Source organism: Euprymna scolopes, chromosome 6 (assembly GCF_053919585.1).
Source record: "Euprymna scolopes isolate OS-2025 chromosome 6, ASM5391958v1, whole genome shotgun sequence".
Taxonomy (NCBI): Eukaryota; Metazoa; Mollusca; class Cephalopoda; order Sepiida; family Sepiolidae; genus Euprymna; species Euprymna scolopes.
Window position 1 is genome coordinate 72,813,996 of NC_136487.1, and position 23,579 is coordinate 72,837,574.

Below are 23,579 nucleotides of genomic sequence, written 5' to 3' on the forward strand. Positions count from 1 at the left end.
TTGATTTCTGAGAACTTCGATGGAGTAAAATGAAACACCTCAAGTAACAGCACTTAGCAGATGGATGCTGGTCCGGAAATTCGATAAGACAAAGAGACAATACTTTTATTTAATTTCAAGTAAACAATTTACATAAAAACCAAAGGGATCACAATCCTTAAAACCAATATATATATATATATATATATATATATATATATATATATATATATATATATATATATATATTTACACAGTGATCACCACTTATCAAGGCCCGGAAGCCACTCAGGGATAAGGGTTATTGCAAGTACATTACGTTAGTGTGGAGATTTCATGAAGTGTTTACTTAAGGGGGCGGTTCATTAGGAATATATATATATATATATATATATATATATATATATATATATATATATATATATATATGATTAGTTTTTTTTTGGTAAAAAGAAATCCAGCAGAGTGCTCAATTAAAAGGAAAATCCGAAAATAAGAGCGTATTTATATTTTGTGTACAGAAAGTTGTTAGATGAGATAAGTTATTGCTTGAAACCGACGGTACCAATGACTTGTCTCATATAACAACTTTCTTACACAATATATATATATATATATATATATATATATATATGTATATATATTATTCTAATATTATATAAGATGAAATTTGTGTGTGTGTGAGTTCGTTCCCCATCGACTCGAAAACGATTGAACTGATTTTTATGAAATTTTACATGAAAGCAATTTATGTGCTGGTGTTTTTTTTTGTTTTTTTTTTTTTTTAGATAGGTTTTGTGTCAGAATGTCTTCGATAACTATCGATAATCAACAATCTAAATAATTTGTTGAAACAAGGGACAGGTGATTTTGACCAAAGTAAACATCTTACACAGCCTAACATAACGAATGCATTTGAGAAGTTTTATTACCACACAAGCAGTAATACTAAGTATATAAAATAAACAGTAGGTCCTTTTATATGACAAGGGCGCATTCAAAACGTATTTTTTATTTAGAGCACAATTGAATCATGATACTTGAGTTTACATTTTAAAATTTATTGCAAGTAATTATATATAAAATAATTTTATAAAGTCAACAGTAGATTCTATACCGTGGAATGTAGACTATAATATATTGTGAAGTAAGTCACTGCGAGGGGGGATGTTCAGCTTCATAAAGGTGTATCGCGATGGATCCTCAATTAGAGTAGGTAATAAATCTATTGGATTGAAGGGTAGGCTATTTCATCGATTTCGATAACAATAAAGATATGTGAGTGTGAAACATTTGTTGATCATCATTTAATTCCGGATAACGTCAGGTCACCCTGCTAGTATATATATATATATATATATATATATGTATATATATATATATATATATATATATATATATATATATAGTAAGTAGTAAGTTATGAAAATATATATAGCACTTAAGCTACACAGAATATTCCGTATTTCATTCTCGTAAGAATTCGTCAGGCTTATATATATATATATATATATATATATATAAAGAGAGAGAGAGAGAGAGAGAGAGAGAGAGGGCGAGAGTGAGAGAGAGAGAAAGATTAAATACAAAATATACGAGGGCGTGCAATAAGTAATGCCCCTGACCCACTTCCAGTTCTCTGATCTAGCTGAAATTTTGCATGTGCAATGATTTATATCTCTAGGGGTTATGTGGGAAATTACAGCTCTGAACTAATTGTGGTTTCTGTTTTAGAGGTGTTTGAACTGAGTCAGGTGTGAAATTAAACCTGTTGAATGTCGAGCAGTGATCCGGTTTTTGTATTTGAAAGGACGCACACCACAGGAGACTTTTGATGAAATGAAAGGAACTTATTGTGATAATGCCCCATCATATGACCTTGTAAAACGCTGGTATCGTGAATTCAAACATGGCGGAAAGTCTATGGAAACAGCTCCCAGACCTGGTCGCCCCCTCTTCTGCCATTGATGAGGCAGCTGTCCGTCAAGTTGAGGCTGCCATATTCGCCAAATAGCCCAAAATGTCAAGATTAGTACAGGGTTTGTGGAAACTATCATTCATGACCATTTGCATATGCATAAGGTGTCTGCCAGATGGATTCTGAGGTTCCGCACACCATTCCAGAAGCGAGAACTCGTCGAGTGCTCGAGGATGAATTTGGAGATGTGCCAAGAAGATGAGTCAAAGTTTTTCAAAAGACTGATTACACAGGATGAAACCTGGGCCCATCATTATGATCCAGAGACCAAAGCCCAGTCAATGCAGTGGAAGCACTTGGACTCACCATCTCCAAAGAAGGCAAGGGTGAAGCCCTCCGCTGGTAAGGTCATGCTCACAGTCTTCTGGGACCAGGACGGAGTAGTGATGACAGATTTTCTGGCAAAGGGTACCACAATTACAGAAGCCTATTATGCTTCACTTTTGAGGAAATTAAGGGAAGCTATCAAAATCAAGAGGCGGAGCAAGATCAGCAAAGGTACCCTCCTCCTGCAGGACAACGCTCTGGTCCACAACTCGCATATCGCCAAATCAGAAGCACGGGCGTGTGGTTATGAAATCTTTCCCATCCCCCCTACACGCCTGATCTTGCACCCTCTGACTTTCACCATTTCCCAGCCATGAAGTTGTTTTTGAAAGGAAAGCGTTTCCCAGATGATGCAGACTTGATTTCTTAATTCATATCGTGGTTGGAGGACCAACGTGAGGTGTTCTACAAAAACGGTCTCCAGAACTGCATCAAACGATAGGAGAAATGCATAACTCTGATTGGTTCCTATGTGGAGAAAGACTAATAACTGGGCTAAGCTTCGTTGCTCTACTGCTATGGAAAGTGGGTCAGGGGCATTACTATATGCTCCTATATGGTTGACTTTTTTAAAAAACTGATTGCATATAATGATAGACACAGGAATGGGTATGTTTGATCTGGCAGACGGTGGTTCATTAAAATTGTGGGGTCTGCGTTCCCGCCTGGTCCACAAAGTATGGAAATAAAAAATTTTAAAATTAAAAAAAAATCGTTTACAAGTGTTTTTGATATATATGTACATAAGAATACTTTGATAAGTATGTTTTAACTTAAATAGGGATAGTATAATAAAATTGTGGGGTCTGCGTTCGCGCCTGGCCTCCATAGAATGGAAATAGGCACAAACTTTATTAAAGACTTTTCATATCTATCTGCGTAAGTATACTTTGATAATTTTGTTTCAGTTTGAAGAAATATGGTATAGTAAAATTATGGGGTGTTCGTTCGCGCCTGACCTCCATAGAATGGAAATATGTCACAAAGTTTAACAAGATTTTTTAATATAGATCCACAGAATATTGTGATAAGTATTTCAGTGTGAACAGGTAGGTATAATAAATTATGGGGTTTATCTATTTTATTTTTACTTTCATCATATTTTGTTTTGGTTTTGATACCCCCAAATTAGAAGTTACAACCCTTTCTTTTCATAACCTATCATACTTTCATAAATAAGAATCTATTTTCTGTAGGCTGTTTTTAAACCCAGTCAACGACGGGTACTTTTGCTAATATATATATATATATATATATATATATATATATATATATATATATATATATATATATATATATAAATGGTTAGAGGTACAGAATTTAAACAAAGTTTTAAATATAATGGACGGAAGTCTCTCCAGAGCTCTTTCAGCTGTCATCTCATCAGGAGGAAATCGATAGCGTAAAAATAATAATACTATGCCGAAATAAAGAGTTCTGATGGGGAACTATTGAATGTGCAAAAATTACGTGGACACTAAAATAAAGTTTATTTACGTTTAAAAAACGATTAAAATAATGGCACAACGAGGGGGGAAAACGGGAGAAAAGATTCACAGTTCCCCAAAGAGAAACAAGCGTTAGATGTTTCTTTCTGCCGGCACAAAGAAGGTTTCCGCACCGCAATAGAGACAGATTACCAAGTCTTTAAATGGTTTCTGGAGTCCGCTCTATGTAGCACCGCGAACCATTCAATTTTATATCTATCGGCACAGCACGGGTTGTCAACCAAATGCTAGCCAATAGCAGAGTCCAAGGCTGCAGAAGGAGGGAGACTACCAGACCCCATCCTCCCTTGTCTGATCTTCAGTGGAACATGCTGGTTTATACGAGTCAAAAGATGCAAGGATGTTCGCCCAACATAACCAGCATCGCACTGGCATTTGAATTGATATACAATATTGCTATTTTGAATGTAAGGCAAACTATCCTTGCGAAAAGAAGGAAATGCAGGTCTCGTAGTATATACCAAACGCAAGGACACAGAATAAAAGCAGTCATAAATACCTCTGCGAATCTGATTTTTCTCTCATCTAAGAAGGATTTAATTGTTAAGTATTCTACCAGTGATTCCCTATGATCTAATTTTCCTTAGAAGACCCTCAAAGCCTTGGATATATCTAGAGCTAACGCTCTGCCCTCCCCCGCTTTGTCCAGTGAATGGTATATACGTTCAGAGATTACAGTGAGGATGCCTGCTGTAGAACGGGCTTGTCTAAATCCATATTGTTTGTCAATCAGAAGTTTAGCATCTGTAAGATGATGGACTAGAACATGGTTAATTATGGTCTCTAATTTTTTTAGCGAAAAGTGGGAGGAGGCTAATGGGGCGATAATTTGATGGGTCAGTTCTTTCGCCAGAATTCTTGAATATTGGTACCACAGAAGCAGTTTTCCAACAGCCCGGAAAGCATGATTCATTAAGGCATTTGTTGTAGAGTTTGGAGAGAACTGGAGCTACTTCGGCTGAGCACTTTTATATATTAGCATTGGACGATTATTAAATACGCTTTAATATGATATTTGATTAATGTAGATTTCGTATTTATTATTATATTATATTGGACCCAATTATATTATATTGGATCGTCTTTATTATTGTATTATATTGGACGCAATATATAGTAATGGTCTAAAATGTTTTAAAATATGACTCGTGCGCCACCACGGAGAATAAAAAAAAAACGTTTAGCTTACGATCTACTTCTTTTTTTGACGTTTATGCCTGAGCTATGAATATACGTTCGTTGCAAGATTAAAAATTAAAACCTGAACCCATTCATATTCTTAATGACGTCGTTCGACCATTACCTGGTAGTAACTCGATTTCTTTTTTTCTTATTATAACAACGACATATATTTGTAGATACTTTCCCGAATAAAAAGTGATTGCAGTCCTTATCTTTCTCGAACGTCATCCTCGTCTTTAACATGATCGTCTTCTTTGGCGCCTGTCCTCTCGAACATCTTTTCGAACGTGCTCTCAAACGTGACCTCGAAAGTGCTCTTCTGTCTGTTGCACATGATTATAGTTTGTGTCTTTATTCTCACGGTTAGGTCATTTCGCATGTATTTGCATACGTGCATCTGCGCTCTGTTAGATGTGTAGTAGTCTTCTCATTCAAAGATTTTCCTTAATATTTCAGCTGTTTTCATTATTGTTATCCGTTGTATCTTCTCGACTGCGATTGCGATTTACTATTGTAGTAAAAAAAAAAAAATTAATGTCCTATTGATTTCCGCACTCTTTGAGTGAAGGTCCGGTTAGTGCTCTCCCTCTTCGGCTTTTCAGAACTCTTTACGCGTTTTTGTTAATGTAGATGGCACCATTTTTTATGAGGAGACCTAGTAACCTCACAACTTTGCAGTTTCAGTTTTCTTGGTTCCTTGTGGTTGTGTTTTCTGTTTTATTTATATAGCATCATCTAAGAGACTTATTAGTGTTCACAGATTATGTGGGTTCGTTTCCTGAATTATTATTATTATTATTATTATTATTATTATTATTATTATTATTATTATTATTATTATTATTATTATTATTATTATTCCATTAACTTCACAGTGTTGTGATGTTTTACGCCGTTTTTTTTCTTCCTCAAGAGCGGGCTCTCATACCAAAGCTAGCGAGGATAGTCAAAGAGTCAATTAGATGGAAAGCACATGGCATAGGGTATTTGCTAAGCCAAGCAGAACTGACATCTGAACAACGGTGATGTTGTATCTGATTCCCAGGGAGTTCAGCTGTTTCATGAGATCATCAGGAATTGAGGCAAGGCCACACATGTTTATTAGCAAGATAGAAGTTTCATTATTCCACAAGATCATCTGTACTGATAAGGGCACTTTTGATTGGTACGATGGAAGTGTTGCTATTCCACAATCTAGCAATCTCCACACTCAGTTTCTTATAGTTCCGTAGTTTCTCATTTATCTTGCCTGTGAAAATACGGAAACTATCAGAAAATTAGGGTAGGGATTGTTAAATTGTATTATTATTATTATTATTATTATTATTATTATTATTATTATTATTATTATTATTATTATTATTCCAAGTTTTTTGGAATTGTTCCTAGTGCTCTTATTATTATCGGTATTATTTTGATTTTCTCCATCATCCAAATCCCTTGCATCATCATCATCATCATCATCATCATCATCATCATCATCATCATCATCATCATCATCATCATCATCAATATATATATATTAATACCATAGCGTGTGTGCTATTTTCTGTGTCACGCTTACATCCAGGTCGTTTAATTGTTAATTGTCATAAATAATTTTACCAAGAATTCTTCATGAATTTTGGTTTCGGTTTCGATTATAGCTGATGGCACTTAAGTCATGTATTTTTTTAAAAATTTAATCAAGAATTCATCATAAGTTTTGGTTTAGATTTCGATTATAGCTAATGCCACTACAGTAAACTATTTTTTTTATAAATACTTTTATCAAGAATTCTTCATAAGTTTTGGTTTCGGTTTCGATTATGGCTGAAAGAACTCAAGTTATATATATATATATATATACATATATATATATATATATATATATATATATATATATATATTCGGTGTCGATTCAAATTAATGCATCCAACTCATATAGATAGATGTTTTTTTTTTATTTTTAAATCTCAACTTTATAATATATAACAATCGATAGAACATTAACTCTATAATACGAAATCTGCAAGAATTAAAATATCATATTTAAGCGTACTTTACGACCGGGCTTTGCCGGGTGTTCGTGCTAGCTTAGATAAATACTTTTGTAGGTTTAACAAAAAGCTACAATAATATCAGAGCGTCTCCATTTACACTTAACATCGACAGAAGGCTAACATCAATATATTACATATGAATGAGTCCCCTGTGGAATTTCCACAGGTCCCGCTAGTTATTATTATTATTATTATTATTATTATTATTATTATTATTATTATTATTATTATTATTATATGTGTGTGCCTGTGTTTTTGCCTGTGTGTGTGAGTTTGTGCCTTATAGCATTCTGGAAAGGTTGAGACGATTAAAAAAATCACATAAACGTAACTTTTTTGGTTACGTGAAATGACAAAATTAATACCATTTTCATTCACCAAGAAAAGTTGTGTCGAAGTTAACATTTTTCTTTGTGACCGTGTCTACATTTACAGAAAAATTAGACGAGTACGTTTCCAAAATTTAATTAAAGAACGTTAATTTCTTTTTATTTAAAAAAATATTAAAATGAACTTCTTAATATACTCAGTCATAGATATGTGAGGGACTTCATGAATTTGCATATTCCTTTGAAAAAATAAACTTTCATTGAATAATTATTCATTTTTTGTGTTTTTATACATCTCTATAGGTTATTTTTATCTTGTGCATAATTAATTGCGTAGCATTTCAGATAAAAACGTTCTAGCACACACACACACACACACACACATACACGCACACACACACACACACACACACACACACACACACGCGCGCGCGCGGTTAAAAAAATATATTATTTGTTTACGTCCAAAATAAAAAATGGGAAGGTTTTAAAAAATATCCGATATTCAAGGTAGAGACGCTAACCTCAATATCGTTTAAAAATCCTCAACAAAATCTACGTATATATATATATATATATATATATATATATATATATATATATATATATAAATGGCCTTATCTGTGTTTGCGGAACGGTATCTATTTAACCCCTCTGTCAATTTTTGGTCTACAAACTGGAAACTTGATATGTAGGGGATTTAGACATGTGTGACAAATTCGATTTGGTTTTAACTGGTAAAAATAGCTACTGTTAAGGGATCAAAATTGAAAAAAAAGTGACCTTAGCTGGAGTAAGTCGACTAAAACTCTTATTTCCGCGCATGCTCAAATATACATTTATACGTTCGAGTTGTTTAATTTTGAACGCTTTCTTATTTATCTGTTGATAGCTCAAACAGTAACGACTAAGGCTTGTTTTGGTTTCGATTCTAGCTGATGGCACCGAAGTCATTTTTAAAACTTTTGAAATCATTACTGTACAGGGTGTAAACGATAAATCGGCAGTAATTTTAATCCGCAATTGTTGGTTTTTAAAGCGGCATTACCAATTTCAAATGTTAGTTGCTGTACTCTTTAGAGTCTAATGTTCCAGATTATTCACCTAAAAATGATTAAAAAAAATGAGTGCCAGTGTAGAATTTACCCATAGAATAGTTGTTGCTGAATCATTCCGCGCCGGGCATAAGACGTCTGTAATTATCAGAGTCACTGGCTATGCTCCTAAGAATATTTATCGTGTTGTAGCGAACATAAGGGGATATAAAGACATTTAAAGGAAAGTTCATAGTCCGACAAGTGATAAAATGCGCATCAGAAGTTTTCTCTGTGGCTTGCAGCAAATCAATGGCTGGACTAACAACAAAGCGAAATGTGACCAAAATGACTATTTCTAATATAGTACGGAAAGATCTTGGGATGAATGGGATATTGCAGACGACATCGTAACATTTTTACAGCGAAATCTGAGACCATTCATACAAATTACATGTTACTCAATTACCTGAAACATGTGTAGTATCTGTTCCTCAGATGCTGCACTTCAATTTCTTGTTCTCTGTCAGTGGAGGAGAAATCCTTCACGACTGAGACAATTGTTATTTTTGTTCCTTTTCTCCACGTTAAAAAACGACCCTGGTGTCTAACTCTGTCCCGTGGGGAGGCATTGTAAATAGGAACATCATGGTGATATCGTACGCATTTTTGTGGACGAGGAAAAGTTCAGGACAGAGGAAGACTTCAACAGCAGAAACTCAAGAGTTATCACCAACGACCGTTCTGGTGTTCCTCAAGTCACGCAGAATAAACACCCTGCCTCTGTCATGGTATTTGGAACAGTTACCAGCGATGAGAAAGTCATGCCCTCTCACTTCGTTAAAGTGGACCTGAAGATCAATACAGTGGAATATCTGACAATTCTGGAGGAAGTTCTCTTACCCTGGATTAAAAAGAACTATGATCCTAAGAAACTAATAATCATTCAGGACTCTGCATCTGATCATGGGTCAAAAACAGTGCAAACCTTCTTAAAGAGAGCTTTGCCTTTTTGTTTGTGCCCTCAGATATCTGGCCTTTTAGCTCGCCAGATTTAAACCCCTGCGACTATTGGTTATGGGGCGATGTTGAGAAACTCCCTAATGCTCGTCCTCATGATAGTGTGGAATCCCTGAAAACCTCCATAATGCAAACATTCTGCGCTATCAAGAAAGAGTCAGGGCTCGCAGTCTACAAGTTGTGGACGCGAAAGGCGGATGCATAGAATAAAATGTTTGTATTTGTATTTAATAAAATAGTTAAATAAACACAAATATTTTACTGTCCCTTCTTTATCAAGGTGTAACATAGATGCATAAGTACCATTTTTTTCATTTATTTACAGCTTTACCAGTGCATTGATGAAATTTTTCTGGAAATTAAAAAAGAAGTGTGAACATGTACGATGCACATTCACTGCACAGACCATGATCGTTCACGTGTGCCGATCCAAAGTCCACAGTATCAATTGGGTGGTTTCAGTCAGTATTGCAATAGAAAAATTCTATCTCCAAATAAAAACACAACTCCAGTTTAAAACAAAGAACAAAGTTTATATTAAACGAAGAACTGGCAGTTTGAGATCTCAAACTGCCAGTTCATCGTTTACACATGTACATTGAGTAAAATATAATATTCATTCGATAATTGGCTCTATAATAATAAATACGAAACCACCATAAATTAATATATATATACATGAATATATATATATACATATCTATCTATCTATCTATACTCCTATAAATTCGTTTTTCCTTTGTGTGTATTGATATTCATATTAAAACCCCTGTTTTCTATTTATTTAAAAAGAAAATACAATTTTCTTATCCATGGGTTGTGGAAATGCATTCACTAGCAAAAGATCTAACTAATTTGCATATTCTTCTAAACATTCATTATAATTAATTCCCCATTAGTTTTTTCGGTTTTCTTATGGGATGATCATCTAGAGATAACTATTACGTGTAATTATATTCATGCAGATATTCTACATGATTTATACTTGAATAATATTTGCGTAAAATCTTTACAGTAAACAAAAAATTGTTTTCATATATTTATGTATACGTATATATTTTTGTTTAATCTATTAGTCCATCTATCTATATATCTATAAAAGTGAACGTGTTTGTGTATCTGTGTGTCTGTCTGTCGGTGTGTGTGTGTCTGTGTACATTTCCCTACGCAATAACTCTGTCAATTTTTAGTCTACAGACTTGAAATTTGATATACGGGGTACTGAGATTTGGAAAAATCGATGTGATATGTTTTCGCCCAGAAATTTGGCTGTTAAGTGGTCAAAGTTCAGCGATTTGACCTTTGAGAACTCTACCAAACTCCTCCGACAATTTGGGGTCTAAACACCTGAAATTTTAGATATAGGTTCCTTGGACATGAATCTAACTTAATAATGTAATTTGAGCATAAAACAATAAATGTTAATGGGTCATAATAGGGGTCAAATTAAAAAAAAAAATTGACCGTTTTTTTTGTTTTTTTGTGCTCAGCATACATCTCCAAACACCCGGGAAACGCTGGGCTGAAATGCTAGTCTATCTATCTATATATCTATAAAAGTGAACGTGTACGTGTGTGTGTCTGTGTACATTTCCCTACGCAATAACTCTGTCAATTTTTAGTCTAAAGACTCGAAATTTTATATACATAGTACTGAGATTTGGGAAAATCGATGTAATCGGTTTTTGGCCAGAAATTTGGCGATTAAGGGGTCAAAGTTCAACGATTTGACCTTTGAGAACTCTACCAAACTCCTCCGACAATTTTGGGTCTACGCACTTGAAATTTTAGATATAGGTTCCTTGGACATGGATCTAACTTAATAACTTGATTTGAGCCTAAAACAATAAATTATAAGGGGTCGTAATAGGGGTCAAAGTTAAAAAAAAATGACCTCTGCGGTCTCTTCCAAATTACTCAGACAATTTCTGGTCTAAATATTTGAAATTTTAAGGGTATTCAGAGATAAGGCAAGCTTTTTCATCAGTTTGAGTGTTATGTATGTACGTTTGCATGTCTGCCTAAAACGTTTGACAGAGGCGACGGATTTTACCAAGATCAGTATCGTTTTGAAGTTCGACCTTTCAGACGACAAATATCGAAAAATTAGCTAAAACCATTAATATCTTCACCTTCAAATGGGAACTTTTCTACAGAGGGGGGGGGTCGCTTTTTTCGCCGATATTTTCGAAAGTTATCCTCTCCTTTCGATTGTCTAGCCTTAATTTAAAAAAACGTCTCTTCTGGTTTGGCGGTGGTCGTTACAGCCTAGACGTCAGGTTTTTCCCCCCGTTCTTTTCCTCCTTCGCGGTACGGGTTCGAGCCTGCCTTCCTACTACCACATTTTTTTGCTCAAACATACAAACACCCGGGCAACGCCGGGATGAAATGCTATATATATATATATATATATATATATATATAAAGTGAACGTGTCTGTGTGTGTCTGTATGTGTCTGTGTACATTTTCCTACGTAATAGCTCTGTCAATTTTCAGTCTACAAACTCGAAATTTGATATACAGGGTACTGAGATTTGGGAAAACCTTTGTAATCCGTTTTGGCCAGGAACTTGGCTATTAAGGGTCAAAGTTCAACGATTTGACCTTTGGGAACTCTAGCAAACTCCCCCGACAATTTTGGTTTTAAACGCTTGAAATTTTAGACATAGGTTCCTTCGACATGGATCCAAATTAATAACTTGAGTTGAGCACAAAACAATAAATGTTGAGGGGTCATAATGGATCTACCATATTACTCAGACAATTTTTGGTCTAAACATTTGAAATTTGACATAAAGGGCATTCATAGATAGGGCAAGCTTTTTAATCGGTTTGGGTCGGAAATTTTTAGTTACCAATATATAAATGTATGAATGTAAGTTTGCATGTCTGCCTAAAACTTTCGACAGAGGCGACGGATTTTACCAAGATCAGTATCGTTTTGAAGTTCGACCTCTTAGACGACAAATATCGAAAAATTGGCTAAAACCATAAATATCCTCACCCTAAATTGGGCACTTTTCTACAGCGGGGGGGGGGGTCGCTTTTCGCTGATATTTTTTTAAAATCATCCTCTCCTTTCGATTGTCATGTCTTAATTTAAACATAAGTCACTTCCGTTTAGCGATGGTCGTAACAGCAAAAACGTCATGTTCTTTTTTTTTCCCGTTCTTTTCCTCCTTCGCGGTACGAGTTCGAGCCTGCCTTCCTACTTCCACTTTTTTCTTTGTTTTTTGTTTATTTTTTCTCAACAGACACATCTGAACGCCCGATCAAAGCGCCGGGATAAAATGCTAGTATATACACAGGAATGACAGAGAAACAAAATTTAGCTAGTAAAAACTGAAGAAAAACGAAGTGCTTCAGAAATAAAGAAAGTTAAAATTAATGAAAATTATTAATGAAAAAAAAATTAATGAAAATTATTAATGAAAAAAAAATTAATGAAAATTATTAATGAAAAAAAATTAATGAAAATTATTAATGAAAAAAAAAATTAATGAAAATTATTAATGAAAAAAAAATTAATGAAAATTATTAATGAAAAAAAAATTAATGAAAATTATTAATGAAAAAAAAACAAACTAAAAATAAAACACATAAGTAATAAAAAGCGATGAAGCATCATGAGATATAAAAGAGGGAGTTGGTGCGGTAGGGTTAATGAATCTGTATGAGAGTAAGAGAGCGAGTGAGGTAGAGAGAGAGAGAGAGAGAGAGAGAGAGAGAGAGAGAGAGAGAGAGAGAGAGTGGGGGTTAGGAAGATTAGCTTTAAGAATTTGATGGGGGTGGTTGTAGCTGCCAAGATGACAAGTTGTTTAATCTACCAAAGATAAAACTTAACTTAATGTCACATAATACGACTTTTTCATGTGTGGAAATCCAGAGGACGTCGTGTTTATTTCCAATCATGGCACCGTAGAGCAGAGACCAATTATTGATGAAAGGAATCTCACTGGCAATCATATATCCCCCGCCCACATAAACAATATATATATATATATATATATATATATATATATATATATATATATATATATATATATATATATAGGGTGACCCCCCAAAAACGGGCTCAACTCTAATTAGTGTTTTGTCCGAATGGAATGAAACTTTGATCATAACTAGTTTATTATATTCAAAACATCACATCAAAACACTAGGGTTTTTGGCCTTTTTTTCTCTGTTGACTGTAAAATGCCCAGAAAAACAATTGAATGTCCTCTGTTTTTTTTGGGGGGGGGCTGACCCTGTATATATATGCAGAGAGAGAGAGAGAGAGAGAGAGAGAGAGAGGGAGAGAGAGAAAGAGAGAAATAGAGGGCAGAAAATTAGCCAGAGAACAAAGGAACTAAAAATGAAATAGAAATCATATATATATATATATATATATATATATATATATATATATATATATATATATATATATATGGAGTCAGAGATGGCTTCGTGGTCGGGTTCAAATCTCCCGACCGATAGTAATCGTGTCACCCTGCACTGATGATTCCCGAAAGTGTTTGTAGGTATTAAAATTATTATTGTAATATATATATATATATATATATATATATATATAAACAGTCATCCATATACAATACTGTTTCGCTGTATCACAGTTCATCAGTGCGGCTAGACATGCAACTACCTGAAGCCAGGATCGAAACGACCGCTTCTAACCGTTACGCTATTCGGCTACTGCTATACCAGATAGTGAATTAAAAATGTTTTGACATTGTCCAGATTCCTAAGCACGATTTGTTTACACAAAGAGCATCGCTTAATAAGCTAATTGCAGTTTGTTTATCACTTCCTAGTATGCCCAACCAAAGATAAGGCGCATTATAGTCATCCACATGCAAGCGTATAGCAAAGCTCTTTGTACATAAACACATGGAGCACTATAAAAGTGGTCGTCAATGATTATCTAAAAGCATTGGACATATGATTTAAAAGCACCAATCTCGTAGCTTGGACGTAGAACTGTTGACAAGTGTTGTAGGTTCAATCCCTGGCTTGAGATGGGTGCTAGTCTGACAACAGTGAAGAGCTGTGGTACAGGGAATCTCAGTTGGTGGATGACTATATATATATATATATATCTGTACAAATATTCTTAATTCACTTATATTTTCTGTTTATATATAATAATCCTTATTTAAGAAGTTCAATGTAATTATAGAGCATATAATGAATGAATGACAAAAGTCTATATTACACATTTAAAAATGTTGCAATTTATTCCTTCAATTCAGTTGAGACATCTTCTAGTGAGTTAAGGGAAAAATAGATTCACTGATTGATATAATAATTAAGCGATTGATTTTGTACTACGAAACATACTGTCAAGAATTGTAAGTGTCAACTAAATTAAAGGAAAAATTGTAAGATAGTCAACATCATGAAATTTGAAATATATTTTTTGTCATTTATTCATTATATATGTATATATATATATATATATATATATATATATATATATATGTGTGTGTGTGTGTGTATGTGTGTGTGTGTGTGTGCGTGTGCGCACGTGTGTGTGTGTAAAAGAAAAAAAATGGAACCGTGCCGGATCAAGACAGTGGAAATTATAAAACAAAGATATCAATATTCTTTCATGTAAAGAAAAAAATAATGTATGTAGATAAATACAGCATCTTACTAAATTTTAATGGTCCATCTGATCCTGAGAATCGATTTGTATTCAATAAGGATGTTCAGCATTTCTGAAAACAATTCTGATCATTCGATGAATAATGAAACTACAACAAAGTATTAAAAGAGAGGAAGAGAAGGAGGGATCGAGAGGAAGAGAAAACGATAAAGATGCGAATCCGACTGAATGTACGAGAAATAAAATTGCCAAATATGCGACAAAAAAAAAAAAAACTACAATGAATAGGCCATGTGGAAAGACTCGAGTCTCTTGGTTTGTACGCTTACTACATGTAGCCACTCTGATGAGCCTTGAAACGACGTAGAAAATTTGTGTACGGTTATATGTGTGCGTGCGTGTGCGTGTTTAAATCCTTTTCAAACACGCACATGTGTATTGCATTTACACACACACACACATTAATACACACATACATATATATGGGCGTACGTTTGGCCTCTTAAAATATTTATGTATATATGTATGTGTGTGTGATATGATATATGTAACACACACAGACACACACACACATATACATATATATATATATATATATATATATATATATATATATATATATATATATATATATATATATATATATATATATATACACTTGATATAAGACGATACAAGCTAAAAAAAAAACAGCCAACAATAAATCTTGGATGGATAGATAATTCTGACTCGAAAAATTCTTCTCCCTTTGTCAGAAACATCAATCATGGAATGTGAGGACTAAAATACTAAAATATAGGAAGCAAGAGTTATGAGGCTGCCGAAAGCAAAGTCCATGTCCACTTTCTATTCTCATATATATATATATATATATATATATATATATATATATATATGCGAGGGATTAATAATCCAACGTAATTAAAAATGAAAAGAGGAAAACTTTATTAAAAGTAATCTTTACTTAGGTAACCATGAGAAAGTGTTTGAGTGTTTGAATAATGGCGAAAAGTCAACGAACATATTTTAGTTTTTCATGTATATATATATATATATATATATATATATATATATATATATGTGTGTGTGTGTGTGTGTGTGTGTGTGTGTGTGTGTGTGTGTGTGTGGTAGATTGGGTGAGAGATATGAATCTACTAAAATACGTAATAAACTGTCATAGATAGAGTGATAGATAGATAGCTAAGTACAGACAATGATAGATACCAAAAAGTGGGAAAACGCGTAGTTCTGCTGTTGGAGTCGAACAGCGATTGATGAGCAAAAAGTGAGGCTTTTTCGACTGTGCCATTGCACCCCTCCACCTCTCTCATGTACCACTTCCTCTCTCTCTCTCTCTCTCTCTCTCCTTCTGTTTCTCCCTTCCTCTTTCTTTAATACTTTACCTTTTCCTCCTCCTCATCCCCACCTGCGCCGGCAAAAGTAATCGCTTCAACGCGCGCTTCTTTTTCCAACGGTCTTTATCCGAGAAAACGTTGGGCAAATCACGAAAAATGCTTCTACCCACAACCGAGATGACGCTCATCCACACAGGTAATTGGGAGTAATTGCACATAATAAGAGCGAAAAAGGCCCACGAAAGGCACGCCAAAGTGGGTCCTGCAGTTTTCCGGAAGAAACGGCGAGCGTGATTAGTTCATTTCCGGTGAAGCCCGGGCGCATCAAAATGGCGGCACGCGTCGTCTTCGCTGGCTTTCGGCTTTTCTTTTCCTCCTCCATCTCCACCCATCACTCTTCGACGATTTACCAGTCTCCGCATCCCTTTTCTGTCCATCTCTGCTTATAACAGCCACTCCTTCTTTCTTTACTTCTCTCCGTGTTCTGTGCAATTTAAAAAAAGATTTTTCTTTCTTTTCGCTTTGTTGTCTTAAAAGCAAATAAAAAAAAAACAACAAAAAAAACGAACAAATCCTTTTCATTTCTCCGAGGATTTTCTCTTTTCTACCAAACAATCAAGTTTAAACCAACAAAGTAGCAACTCAGATCAATTTTCTGACAATCATCTAAGACTTCCATGTTCGTTTTCATGTCTTCATTTTTCCTCACACCATTTTTTGTCTGGTTTTCTTTTTTCGTTTTTGTTCTCCAGTAACCATTTTCTCCTTTGCTCACAGAATTTTTCCTCTCTATTGTCATTTGTTCTTTCTTTCTTTTCTTACATTTTATTTTTAATTTTATTTTTCGTCCGTCTACTTATATGGTTTTCGACTTTTGAAATTTTTGTTCGCGGTCTTTAACATTTTTGCGTTCGGCCATTTTTTTTTCGATCGCTTCACAAGTTGCACGTTTCTTATTTCTTCAGCCTTATTTCTTATTTTTTTCTATTTTCTTTTTACTTTTTATTACCACTTTTTTTCTTTACTTTTCTTTGTTTTTCGTTTTCTATTTTTTTCTTTTCTGCTTTCGTTTTCATTCACACCATCCTTTCTTTCTTTCTCCTTTGTTTTATTTTTTTACTTTTTCTTTCGTCTTTCTTGTTCATTCCTTCCACTTTTCTTGTTTTTTTTTTCATTCTTATTACGCATGTGCACTTTCAGTTTTTCTTTCCTTTCCTTTTTTTTCCTTATTTCTTTGAGTTATTCTTATTATCCACTTTCATTTTTTCTTTCTTTTTCTTCCATTTTGTATTATATTTTCTTTAAATGAATTTCGTCCTTTATTACTCCTCTCCCTCGTTTCAAATTCAAGTGCTTTTTTATTTCTTTTATTACCACTGCGTAATCACGTTGACACATCTGTTCACGTCAGTTAACATAAGTTAAGCAACGTTGATCCTGGCCAGTACTAAAATGGGTGACCACTTGGAAATTCGAGGCCTCTTCTTGCCACTGGAATGAAGCAGTACAGATTCAGGAGAGGTGTGATTAGCGATTGCGCAACCTTTGCCTCACAATTACACGCGCAACTACCCTTACAGGGTTGTCCATTGTCTCTTGAGTTTGAACGAAGTCATCGATTCCCACGTGTGTTTCTTCCCCTTTTTTTCATTTTTCAATCCCCTTTCTTTTTTTCTTTTTTCATTTTTTCATTTTTTCTTTTTTCCTTTTTTAATTTTTTTCTTTTTTTCTTTTTTTATTTCCTGCTTGTTGAGTTTCTTTTTCTTTTCTGTTTTCATCACCATTCATTGTATTCATCGCTTTCTTTTCTGTTCTATGTCATAACTTTTCTTTCGTTTTAATTATTCCTCTTTCTTTTAATGATTTTTATTACATTCTCTCTTTCTTATATAACACTTTATTTCTCTTTGTATGTTTTCTCTCTTGTGTTGTTTCCTCTTTCGTCTTATTTTCGTTGCCTTTTAATTTTTGTTTTGTGCGTGTTCCCCTTTTGTTCTTTTTTATTTCTATGTTTTTTTTTTGTTTTTTTTTTTCAACCTTATTATCCCCATCCTTACTTTAGTTATACATAAAGTAAATTTCACGGTGTATAAGGATTATTTGATACAGGACATATTTATAATCGTACGCTATTTCCAAAAGAGGGAAGAGACAACATATGAGAAATATTTGGAAATAAGTCTCCTTTGCTGCTATTTCAGACCATTTGAAAGCAGCGAGTTTTAGTCTCCCCTTCGTCAAGTATACAGTATGTATATATATATATATATATATATATATATATATATATATATATATATATATATACACACACATATATATATATATACATATATATATATAGAGAGAGAGAGAGAGAAAGAGAGAGATATAATATCTATATATATATACTGTATATTTCGGCGTATAAGGCTTCAGATAAGACAAAGTACAAATTTGAAGCAAATGTTGATAAATTTATTATATATCAGTTGCATAAGACAACTGCTAAATCACAAAACCATGTTTGTTTAGCCTAGGCTAGAGATTGCAACACCCGGTATCTTATGAAATATTGTTTTTTGAGATGATTTTTTTTTTAACTTGAAGGGTCGTCTTATACACCGAAATGTAGGGTTTATATATATATATATATATATATATATATATATATATATATATATATATATATATATATATATATATATAGGACGTTGCTGAATGTTTGAAATGAGGATTGGTTATTCGTATTATTTGGATTCATCGGACTACTGTTCTCATCTTGAGTGTAATTTGAGTGTAATTTTCACAACGTTTTGGTCAATGTAATCACCAACTTTCTTCAGATGTATCTTGTCGAACTCAGGAATGTTTCTGTCAAACCCAGGAATTTGGGCGGAATTTCGAGCGCAACTCTTTATTTACTTCTTGGAACAAGAGCATGCTACCCCCGTGAAGTAAATAATAGGTTTCGCTCGAAATTCCGTTCAAATTCCCGAGTTCGACAGAAACATTCCCAAGTTCGACAAAATACACCTGAAGAAGGTTGGAAGTTACATCGACCGAAGCGTTGTGAAAATCACACTCAAGATGAGAACCGTAGTCCGACGAATCGAAATAATACGAATATGTGTGTCCGCGTGCGTTTATATATATATATATATATATCTATATATATATATATATATATATATATATATATATATATATATATATATATATATATGCGTGTATACATTCAGCCATTTTTACTTTGCTCTGAGCTTTTCAACTTCTTTCTAATTCCACTCATCAATTCGAACAAATTAAAAAGAAAGACATTCATCGGTCTTCTTCCTCGAAATTTTATTGAAAAAATTGCTATTATTTTCCATTCTGTATTCTTACTTTATCCATATTATTAGCATGATGGGTAAAAAAAAAACTTACGTCATATTTTTCCTTTCGATGAGTCGCTTCTTCCTATTTATAATGCCTCCTCACGGGACAGAGTTAGACACCAAGGTCGTTTTTTAATGTGGAGAAAAGGAAAAAAAATAATAATAATTGTCTCAGTCGTGAAGGATTTCTCCTCCACTAACAGAGAATAAGAAATCGAAGTGTAGCATCTGAAGAATAGATGCTACACTTTGATCTTGACCTAAATGACAAGCAATTGTCATTGAAATGTGGCAAATATAGACGCCATCCAGAAACAAATATCATGTCGGTGCAAAAGTTTTTGCTGATTAAAATTTTTTTTTTTTTAAATAAAAACTCTGTCTGTTTTATGTTTTTTTTTTCTTAGAACCGCATGCCCGTGGGACTCTCTTCCGTTTGCCTGTTTTCCATCTGACTACAATTTGGTTGTCTTCAAGTTCAACGCAACCAAATTCTTAATAAACCGTCCCCTTAAGTAATCCAATTTCCACAAATTTCCACTAGTAACGATTACTATATTATCCCATTGACTACTGTACACTTAATAACCCTTATCCTCGAGAGGCCTCCGGGCCTTGATAAGTGGTGACCCCTATGTAAAACCCCCCCCCCAAAAAAACAAAAAAAAAACAAAGAAACTAACAATAACGACCTTTGCTGTTTATATCTGGGTCCTATCTGTCAACGACCTTGTAAATGATTTCGCCTGTAAAATTCTTTAGGTTTTGATGTGAGATATAAGTCTAACCCATGATCTAATGGTTTCGCACGATGGTAATCTAAAGCCATCTAAATATTTTTGTAATCTTCGATGTAAGTGATAATCAGAGAGAGAGAGAGAGAGAGAGAGAGAGAGAGAGAGAGAGAGAGAGAGAGATAGGTCAATGGAATATTCAAGATGGGGGGCAAGATTTTCCAACTAAATTCTAGGATATATTTGGTCACCGATTGTGTGTGCGTGTGTGAAACAGTGATGCCACAATGAAAGACGATTCACTTTCTGTTGACTATAGAAGGTTGTTTTTCAGTCAACATGGCTGAGAATATTACAGAAAAAAATATTTAATAATCTGAACGAAAAACTGAATTATTTACGGTGATATAATTAAGTAAAAAGAATAAAGATAAAATAAATTATGATAGTTTAAACTGTCCCTTCTACAAGCAGACAAACTCTCTCTCTCTCTCTCTCTCTCTCTCTCTCTCTATATATATATATATATATATATATATATATATATATATATGTGTGTGTGTGTGTGTATATATATATATGTATATATATATATATATATATATATATATATATATATATATATAATCTTTATTAGAATGGCATCATTTTAAAATGATGAAGAAGACATATATCCTTGCAAAGTTTGTCTGACGAAAAGCGCTTCGGGTTTTATTACAATTCGTGAGCCTTTTAACTAACTTATTTATTTTATAACATTCGAATATGGTTAATTTATTTTCATTATATATATATATATATATATATATATATGTGTGTGTGTATATATATATGTATGTGTGTGTGTGTGTTCGTTCTCTATGGACACAGGAAGGACTGTGCCGATTTTTATGAAATTTCACACAAATGCACTTTATGCATGTTTTTAGATAGTTTTTTTTTATCGTAATGTCTTCGACGATCAATAATCGAAAAAATCCGATGAAAAAAGAAACAGGCGATTTTTACCAAAGTTAACACTTTATACTGACTAAGATCGCAAGTGCTTTTCAGAAGTTTTATTACCACACAAACCAAAAGGCAAGGCAAAGAAAACCAACAGTAGTTTCTTTAATGCGCGTGGGGCACGTTAGAAATAAATGTTTCTGTTTAAAGCGCAATCAAACCGTGATATTTGACTTGCGCATTTTAAACCTTTATTCAAGCCATTATATATAAAAATATATTCAAGCCATTATATATAAAAAATAATTTTATAAAATCAACAGAAGGTTCCCTACCGTACCATGTAAACTACAATGCATTTTCGACTAAGTCACTGCGGGAAGACCTGTGAAGCTTCCTCCCGGTGCACTGCGATGGGCCCCCAAGTAAAACAGGCAATTAATCGATTTGATTGAAAAATGAGCGATTTCACCGGTTTCGATGACAATAAAATTATACGAGGGTGAAATATTCGTTGATCATCATTCCCGGGCAGCATCGTTAAATATGACTGACAATTTACAAATTTTTGTTTTGATCTTTTCTTATTATTTGTTTTCTGGCTTCGAATGTATCTGCTTTATTCGGTTATATAAATAGTAACTAAATCTTAAAATATATTAAATAAACATTTTACTGTTTGACAAAGATCACAGTGTACCTGGATTTCCCTCACATTAAAAACTGACCTTGTGTCTAACTCTGTCCTCGTAGGGAGGCAAGTAAATAGGAACATTTTACTGTTATTGAATTGAACAATAACAGCCATGCACGATTTGGTAGTAAAATCCAAAACTTTACAACAAGTAAAGGAAACACAAGTCTGATATAATTGCCCTGGAGTGACAAAATCATCACTGGATGCCCCTACGGTTTTCAGCAGGACTTCTTTTCTGCACACAAGGCCAAGACGACCCAGGTTTGGTTGCTTAACCATATTCTTCGCCATTGTTTGGCAAACTGTGTCTGCATTTTTTACCTGACTGCATTCCTCTTGACAATTTCTTCTGGAGAGTAAGCTAGGTCAAGGGTACAAAACAGGGGATTACTACTGCGGTTGCTCTGGTACTGTGTTGTTTTCGGAATCGTGTCGTGTCGGTTCAACGGATTTGTTCGGGATCGTGTCAGTTCGTTTCGACGGATTTGTCCGGGATTGTATCGACGGAGTTGTTGAGGATCATGTCGGGTTGTGTGAACGGAATTGTTTGAGACCGTGCCTGGTCGTGTCAAGGGAAGTGCTTGGTACTATGTCGGGTCGTATCGACGGTATCTTCCGTGTTAAGTTGTGTAGACGGACGGATGCGCTCGGTTTACGTTTATTGTCCAGTTGACTTGACCGGTGTTGCAGTCGTACTGCCGCATGTGATTACAATTTTCGTCTCTTTTCCTCGTAGAGCCACATGCTACTTTGGTCATTATGACCTTCGACCCAAACCTTATACCAATGTTTGATGGCAGTGACTCTAGAAGTCAATAGTGGATATGAAGGAGAAAGCTGAACTGATATGTCAACTGAGTGGGCTGAAGCGTACCGAGTGCGTCATCCTGATGCGCTGGTTAGTCGGTGCATATCCTGTGCACCAGCAATTGAATGAGGAAAAACGCGTGAATTTGATTGCGTAAAAAAAGAAGAAAAAAAAAGGGGTTTCACGGCCTTTGTCTTGGACTCCTTAGTTGCACCGAAGCAGTTTACAGCACGTCGCTTTCAGCCAGGCGAAACAATCGATTTATTTTTGGCAGAACTACGCAGGCTTTCGGTCCAGTTTGGTGGTGTATCAGACCAGTGTCTGCAATGTGAATTCATTACTGGATTACCTGAACATACGAGCATCCTCTCAGATGGAGGACCTAGATCTGCCACACGCGTACGAGCGGTAACCCCCACCCCTATATTCACGTCAACTGAGTAGAAACAAGCTGAAAATATGTTTTTGTGATTAAACAGTTTAGCAAAGATATTAAAAAACGAAGATGAAGAAAAACCTCTATTATGTACGTGTCCGTTATAGAAAGAAGTTCTCATAAAAGGAAAAAAAATCACTTAATTTATGAAGTATTTTTTTTTTTACAGAGAAAAATAAAATTTTAAGTAGATCCCTCGCGACGCATACATCTTGGCAAAAAAGCGCATTGCGGCAA